Here is an 8,836-nt window from a genome sequence, read left to right on the forward strand (position 1 = left end):
TTTTCAGGGTGAGTGAGGAGAAACTTCAGGATTGTTTTGATTTAGTAGTAATTTAGAGCATCTTTTACATGATTGTGAATACTTTGCAATTCTTTCCAGAACAATTTGTTTATAAAGGCCATTTATTGGGTTAAGGGCACCAACTGTTAAGTGGCTTGCTTAGGGTCAACGTCACAAGTAGAGTTGAACTCAGGTCTTCCTGATTCTGAGACCAAATTCATCTACTACAACACATCAACTTTCTACATTATGTAGACTTTGTATTTATCTGTGTACATATATTCTGGAAATCAGATAAGTGACCAGAATAGTCAGACTGTTGAAGAAGAAGCAGGTCTGGCAAGAGAAACCTAAAACTTAGAGGGTTTCCTCCAGTTCCTCTAAAATTGTAAAATCATTTGAAGCATCAGGCTGAGGGAGGGAGGAATCTAGTTTGAACAAAATATTCTTAGAAATTTTTTCCCCAAGTGGACTGCCTTTTTCTTTATATTATGTGGTTTGGACAGGAGCCCAAATATGGAATAAAAAACATCACATTTCTTCTGCATATGTGTTTATACTGTATGTTCTTTTAAATATTTGATTGGCAATATGGAATGCCTTTTGTAACTGTCAGTTTGGGTTAGGCTGACATTTTTCCTTGGCTGAGTCTCACCTTACCTTTTTTTTCAGGTCTACATCCATTAAGTCCTCTCTTATTTTGGGACACATGTAACCACATCTCCATCCTTTGTACCTGTTGTTTTTCTGAAATTAAAATTCAAGCACATTGCATCACAACTGTGTGGTATGTACCCCATCCAATAAATTTCAGAGATCTCGCAAGGTGTGAAGGGAAAAGTTTTCATTTGATTCCCATGGGAAGCAGGCATCAACTACACCATGTGTATAGTGGAGGAAGGTGCTGAGTACAAACAGCAGAAGAGACATATAGGCTCCCTAATGCAAGATTAGTCCACCACTGATCTTGTTCTCATTATCTGAGAATGTAGTCTGACATTCTAGACATGAAATCTAATTCAAAGCAGTGATTTGGGGAGCAAATAAACAATTTTAAATGAAAACATAATTGTGCCTTAGGCCCAGCTTACTAATGGACATATGGTAAATGGATAAGGTAAGGTACATTCTGAATAATGTTCATTCACTTTCTTTCTAAGAACTGTTTGTCCAGTAAGGCAGGAGGAGGGAGGAAGGACAAAGGTGGGGGGGAGGGGAAGACCCTGTAAGAAATCTCACAGCATAATCCACTCACAACTACTAAAGAAGATTTTTCAATACTCCCTTTACCTCTCCCTTCCTCATTTTGCAGATAATCAAACTGGAAGGTCAGAGCAGTGAAATGATTTTCTTAAAGTCATATAACCATGAAGTTGTTAGAAGCTGGGAATAAACTCTCTCCTAACTCCCAGTCCTGGGCTTTTTTCCCCAGTATTATATGACCCTGACCCACCACACCCTAAGCCATTGTTAGCCAGAAAATTTTTAGCTCAAATTAGGCCATTGAATTTTCAGGCATCTAAGATGAAGGAACACAGAACAAGGGCATTTTTTCTAAAGAAGGGAAATGAAAGCAGATGAGACCTCCAGTTGATGAAATCCTGGCACAGTGGATAGAGAACTTGTCTCAAAATTAGGAAGTCTTCCTTCTAAACCAGCCTCCCTCCCCTCCATCTTTATTCAACCTGTCAGTGTCCTAGGGATTAGGCAACCCTTAAGAGTGTAAGCTACAAAATAAGTGATACTTTGCATAAGAATAGTAGCTATATAACTTAAAAGAGAACTTAGGTTTTAAAAATTTATATGCTTAAAGGGCAAATGATGAGACTTCCTGCAACTAGTTAGCATTTTATATATTTTGGGTGTCAGAAAAGAAAGCTAGAGTACAAGCACTTCCATCTTTCCATGATGATAGTCTTTCCATGCACCCATCAGATCCTTTAACTTTTATTCCTCGTTTCTAATAGCAAATTACTGATTAGACTGCAGAGACAGTGCCCTCTTGAATCTTAACAGCATTGATAATAAATATAGATTGTTTTCTATTGAACACACTGCCAACAGTTCTATAGATTAGAATAAGTGATAGGGCTAGCTTTTCCTGGATCTTCAGGGGGTATGAATTGAACTCAATTCTCCTGGAACACAATTATTTCTCAAACAGTGTAGGGATGTCAGTCCTTAGAACAAAACTGCAGTTCTCTTCTAAGGACTTGGGGAAGGTTAAGGAGAAGAAATTCAGTTACTATGAAGCTACACTCTCCTGGACCCAATTCTCTCTTGCTGGGAGTCCCTAGGGGGCACTCAGAAAGTGGCAGCTGGCCCTTATCTTTAAGAAGACAGCAGTAGGGAAGCACCTGGGGCTGGAAAAAATTTTAGAAACTATCTCCCCACTCCAGGTTCAGGCTAATCTGATACTGCAGTTTCGAAACTTAAAATGAGAATTGGTTTGTTTAGGTTGCTCTGATTAAAATATTTCTTTCAGGAAGCTATTAGAGAAGGTATTTATACATAATAATAAAGATAATGATGATAATAATGTTCATCTTCTACCTTTATATGGCTCAAATCTCTTTTGAAAGCATTCTCATTTGATTCTCAATATAACAGAGATGACATCTACATCCTCTTTTTAAAGATGAATCAATTGCAACAGAAAGGTTAAGTACCTTGCCTAAAGTCACATAGCTAGTTATGAACTAAGCTAGTAATAAAATCCTGGTGACATAACTCCTGCCTGCCCAGTATTCTTTCTCTATATCACAGTTAGAAGAGATAGCCTTCTGAAATGTATAAAAATATGTTTTATATTTTAGATCTGGATTTTCTACTGGCTTCCAGTACTAGGTAAGAGCTTCTTTTATCTCTATTTCCAGTGGAATTTCTTCTAATCTTTTTTTCCCCAAGATGTTTGCTGATTTGTTAAAGTTTCTCAGTTTCTGTTCTAAAGTGTATATTCCACTCCTAACCTCTTCCTTTACTTCTTTTATTAGAACTGCTTAACTACTTTGAGACTTCCTATGTCATTCCTTGTTGAGTCTTTTTCTGGACTCTCTCAATCTTCCTCAGATGAGCATTGAAGGGTTGAGAGACAAGGATGACAAGGGAGACAGGAGACAAGTACTCCATCAAGATCTCCAAGTGCTTGGTTTATTGAACCAAATACCAGTGCTTAAATACCTCTCCAAATCTCTAATCCATTCCCACTCCCATGGCACTTAGCAAGATAAGGCTCTGGTGCTCAAGGACACCAAGTGAAAATAATTTACAGTGCTCCCATACACAGCAGTACCTAACAATTCTTATTTTTTAGAATTTGGATTTTAGTTACCATATTATTACTCTTATATGACTGAAGGGCAAATGATGAGACTCCTGGAAACTAGTTAGAGCTCTACAAATATCCTAGGAAATATTTTAATTACATATGTTTTTTTTTTAATCTTGCACAAAACTGCCAAATTGTTCTCCTTAACAAAGCACAGCTTTGACTTTGTCCCTCAAGTTTTAGAAGCTCTTACCTGGAGGATAAAATACAAGGTACTCTGCTTGTCTTTGAAAGTCATTTACAGCCAACACCTACATGTCCATTCTTAAATGTCATTACCCTTCACACCCTCTGGGGTCCAGCCAAAATGACCTTCCTGCTCTTCTGAGACTTAACACTCCATCTTTCACCTTTGCTCCTTTTCACTGCCTATTCCTCTGTGCTATAAAATGTACTTGCTGACTTCTAATCTCTGCCTTGTAGACATCTCTAAGTTCCTTTGAATCTCAGATGTAGCCCCAGTTATTGGAAATCTTACCCCAAAACTACCTCATATCTATTTTTTTAGGTTTTTGCAAGGCAATGTGGTTAAGTGGCTTGTCTGAGGCCACACAGCAGGTAATTTTTAAGTATCTGAGACCGGATTTGAACTCAGGTACTCCTGACTCGAGGGCCAGTGCTCTATCTACTGTGCCACCTAGTCACCCCAGTTCCTCATATCTATTTTAAATCCATTTACCCCCCCACACACACACACAGACAGACACACATGGTATTGTCTAAGACACTCTATTCACCTAGTTCTTCAATCTACTTACCTCCTATCCTTCACTTCTCCATTCCAATTCAGTTACATGCAAGGAAGGCCATATTCCTTGACTTTTGCTCTACTAACTAAATTATAAACTCTTTGAAGGTAAAGGTTATTTTTCACTTTTACATTTCTATTTCAGAATCTAGCTGATCATTACCAACAGACTATTTTTACACAGATCTAGCACAAGGCAAGCAATCACATGTAAATCAGAAGTGGTACAAAGAGATCTCAAGATCTGTCTGAAGAATTAAGTATTAGTTGTGAGATATGGAAGATGCTGGCACAGGACTATCCAACATGACTTGTCCATATCAAAGAAAGTATTATACTATTTGTGCAAAGGAGAATTGCAGTGGCTCAAAGGAAACATGAGATATGCATATCTAGAGAAATCTCTATCTCAAATGTTTAAACAAAGTATTTGTGCCCAAACAGTGGAAGGATCTGTCTTGAACTCATATTAGATCAATAGAATAAAACATATAGAGTACCTTGACCCCAACATTGTGATGTCATTGGTCCTCTTCAAGTATAAAGGATGAACAAAAACAAGTTAACAAATGTCTGCTGATTGAATGAGATTGATTGCCCAGATCAAAATAGTTTTGATTTGACTCAATAATTTCATTTTTCAGAAGGCAAGGACAAACCAGAGCAAATTCTTTTCTTGATCTAGTATCTCTCCTGCTCAAAAATTTACTTTGTATTTATTTTGTAAAGAAATTTATATGTACCTTATTAGTTTCTGATTTTTTTTCTCTCTTCAGCCAGAGAATATGTTATCTCTTTGACATCCCTTTGATGGTCAGAACTGTCTTACTTTGGTTCTTACATTCCCAGAATATATAACAGTGCTTTTATTTCCCCATGCTTCAAGGGAGTGCCTCCTCATTTTATATCTGCCTGCTAGAATCCCTCAGTTCTTATAAAGCACTACTCTGATATAACTACCTGAATAGAAAGGCTAAGCTGGTTACCTTCAGTTGCTAGTGCTATCTCTGTCAAAATTAGTTGTTTTTTACTATGTCAAATTAATGGGTTAGAAAACTGGTTGTGCTTAGAGATGAAACAGCTACACCATCATAAACTATGCATGTCTTTTATAATTCATAAACATTTTCAAATGTTCAAATGTTCAAATGTTATATATATATGTTTACATATATATATAACAAAATATATATGTACATATACTTTTGTTATAATTAGACTGAAAGATTAATGAGATATTCTCCCCTTTGCTTCACTAAAATCTTAGAGGGAAAGGCAGGAAAGGACCATTCCTGTGATGAGAAAAATCAGTGGATCAAGAGACTAGGAGATATGGGTTCTAATGTCAGTTCTTCAGTAACTATCTTCATGACTTTTGACTGATATACAAGTCATGGGATTGCTCTGTCATTTGGTCTCTTCATCTGAAAAATAACAGTTCCCATTGTAGTTTGATTATCAAAGAACTTTTTTTCTCCTAGCAAACAAGTTACCAGCTATTTATATGCATAGAATTCTCCCCATAATTTGTACAAGCCCCCTCTCCCCAGTTATTCATATTGTTGGATGAGTCTGTATAAAAGCTTTCTCCCCCACTTTAAAAAAAAGGGGGAATAAGAGGCTTACTCTGTTTGCATAAAGTATAGAGAGGAACAATTTTTCCCTCTCTTTCTTCCAACCCCAAACATTCTCTATTTTTGTGTAAATTGGTCAGTCAACTGACAAACTTTTATTAAGTACTAATTATTCTACAGGAGCTATGCCAAGCCCTAGGGATACAAAAAAACTCCTGACTTTAAAGTGCTGACTTTCTTGTGGGAGAAACAACTTGTATATAACAGCATACACATGTAAAATATATAAATGAATACAAGACCATTTTTGAGGGAGGAGTGTACTAGCATTTAGTGAACAGATTTTTTTTTCCCAAAGAAAAAGGGAAAAGGAAAAGAATTACAGAGACAGAGTTCTCAAAGATCATGGGATCTAGTGAGGTTTATTTTTTTAAAGATGGAAGATTTTAGTGTGTATATAGAATATATAGAAAGAACTAGTAGATAGGGAGAGATTGAAGATAGGGAGGGAGATTTATAATGGGAGTGATCTGAAGATTACAGGAAAAGATCAGATCAGGGTATGTGTAGGGATGCTGGACTTGATAAAGCTAAGGGCAATCACTTCATCAGAGATGAAATTAAAGTAGGAAATAGTGAAGAATAATGTCAAAGATAAGGAGGGACAAGAAAGAGGTCATGGCATATGACCTTGATTCTCTTAGCAAAACATGGGGTAAATCCTTAATTGATGGGGTGCCTTGAGAAGCATAGAGAGAAAAGGAAGTTTGGAATAACCACTGTGATACAGCAGCAGTTAGAAAAATAAAATGATTGTCTTGCTGCAGTGAGAGACCAACTGATATTAAATAAAATAAAATTTTAAATGGACCTAGTTAACTAAATGTGTGTATGACTTCCTCTGAGTCTACTTAACAGCATGCAAGAAACATCAGAGACAGTAAATATGTTTTGGAGTTAGAATGTTTTAAAGATGTGATTGCTGATAGAATAAGAGAGAAATAGAATCAATAGTAGAGTGTAGAGTTGTCTTTTCATCATTAATTTCACTAAAACCTTGATGAAGGGAGGAAAGTGAAATCAGACAAGATTATGATATTTTGAAACTATTTAGGAACAGAGAGATTGAAGTTTGAAGTGAATAAAAAATTTAAGAGAAATCAAGCAAAGGGGAAGAAGGAATGAAAGGAGATTAATACTGAATAAAGTTGTTAATGTGTGTGCATTATAGCAAAAGTCAAGGAATGTCGCCTTCCTTGCCTGTAAGTGAATTGTAATGGAGAAGTGAAGAATAGGAGGTAAGTAGATAGAAGAACCAGGTTAATAGGTTATCTTAGACAATATCAGTACTTATGTTGGAGTTCTCTAATATGAAAGAAAGAGTTGGAATAGAGAGGAAGACTATAAGTGGTACTGAATTCTTTGTGATAGGATAGAAAAATAGGAGCCTATGGACAACAGGTGCTAGGACTTAGATGGGGTGATATACTTAGATAGGGTTAACTTTAAAGGAGAAGTTGCTGTGATAGAAGAAGAATGAATATCTGGAATTGTCAATGGAGCTCAATGAATCCAGGAACAGTGTTAGAGAAAGTGCATCAGTCAGTCCTAGAAAAGATATCCCAACATGAAGTGGCACAGTGAATCTCAACTTTTAGCTTTTTTTTTAACCTTTTAGCCAGAAGCTAGAAAGAGCATGAAAATAAAGGGAAGTATGGTAATTATATGGAGGGAGATGTAAAGGGTACAGAAGATGGGGCATAGAGATCATGGGTGGGAGATTGCTGGGATATGGTTGAGATAAATGAGGATGAATGAACAGGAAACAAGGGTTGGGTAGAGGAGTTTGTTTTTTTTTTGCCAGTTGGCAGTTGGATTAACCATTGGACTATGAATCCAGGTAGATTTTTAATAGATGAGATGAACTTCGTTAATAAAAGTAGGTGAGTAGGATGTTCATTATTGATGAGACCAAAGAAGAGTTTTTCATCCTACTAGAAAGATGGAGATCTCCTAGAGTACATGACCATGAAAAAATGAACACTCAAATCACACCATGAACAATGAGTATTTTCTTAAGTAAGCAAATCCAGATGAATACATGAGTACCTAGCTCTGAAGTAATGTCCTATTTTTTATCTAGATAGAGGTTATCAAGCCATAACATGTATCTTATCATGAAAGTTCTCATAATCTGAATCTGCCTCTTTGAGGGTCTAGTATAAGACTTCTTTATTTGAGGCCCATGAACTTGTTTCTTTTTAATATTATAAAACTGTATTTCAAGATATTTGGGTTGTAGACTTAAGACCAAGATAGCAGATAGAAGCCAGATACTGTTTTAAGCTCTCCTGGCTTTTTATTAGAATTGACATGATTCAAACCACAAACCTCTTAACAGATACTGGAGCAACAGAAGCAACAGAACAGAAGAGAACATCTTCCAGCAAGGTTTGTCATGGGGAGCATGAACGAGCAAAGGGCAGAAAACAGAGACCCGGTAAATGGGTGGCAGTTGGCAGAGTGAGGCTAGGGGACCTACCTGAGGACTTCAGGAGAAACAAATTTTGCAGCTAGTATTTCTGAGAAAAGATTCATTTCTAAAATATATAGAGAATTTAGTCAAATTTGTAAAAAAAAATGTCATTCCCCAATTGATAAATAATCAAAGGACATGAACAGGCAATTATCAGACAAAGAAATCAAAGCCTTTTGCAGTCAAACAAAAAATTGCATTAAATCATTATTGTTTAGAGAAATGCAAATTAAAGTATCTCTGAGGTACCACCTCATAACTCTCAGATTGACCAATATGATTGGAAAGGGTAAATATTGGTGTAGGAAGGGATGTGTGAAATCTGGATTATTGTAGGTGGAATTATGAACTGATCCAACCTTTCCAGAGAGCAATTTGGAATTATGCCTAAAGGGCCAATAGAAATGTGCATTTCCTTTGATCCAGAAAAGCCAATACTGGGTCTGGATCCTGGTGAGACCATGAGAAAATGTAAAAATCCCATATGTACAAAAAATATTCATTATAACTCTTTTTGGTGACAAAGAATTGGAGATTGAGGTGATGCCCATCTACTGAGGAATGGCTGAACAAATTATGGTATATATATATGTGTATTTGGGGCGGCTCTGGACTGGGGCCCCCTGAGAGGACCGTGAGATGCCCAGAGG

The 8,836-nt window shown here is 36.6% G+C and overlaps 1 long non-coding RNA gene across 1 annotated transcript; it reads left to right on the forward strand.

Moving 5' to 3' along the window:
• Positions 1-676: 676 nt before the first annotated feature.
• LOC141494707 (uncharacterized) lies at positions 677-8,493 on the forward strand. The gene is made up of 3 exons (XR_012470546.1): positions 677-787; positions 2,817-2,847; positions 8,052-8,493. It is a non-coding gene; the product is annotated as an uncharacterized LOC141494707 (long non-coding RNA).
• Positions 8,494-8,836: the final 343 nt, after the last annotated feature.

Source organism: Macrotis lagotis, chromosome 8 (assembly GCF_037893015.1).
Source record: "Macrotis lagotis isolate mMagLag1 chromosome 8, bilby.v1.9.chrom.fasta, whole genome shotgun sequence".
Taxonomy (NCBI): Eukaryota; Metazoa; Chordata; class Mammalia; order Peramelemorphia; family Peramelidae; genus Macrotis; species Macrotis lagotis.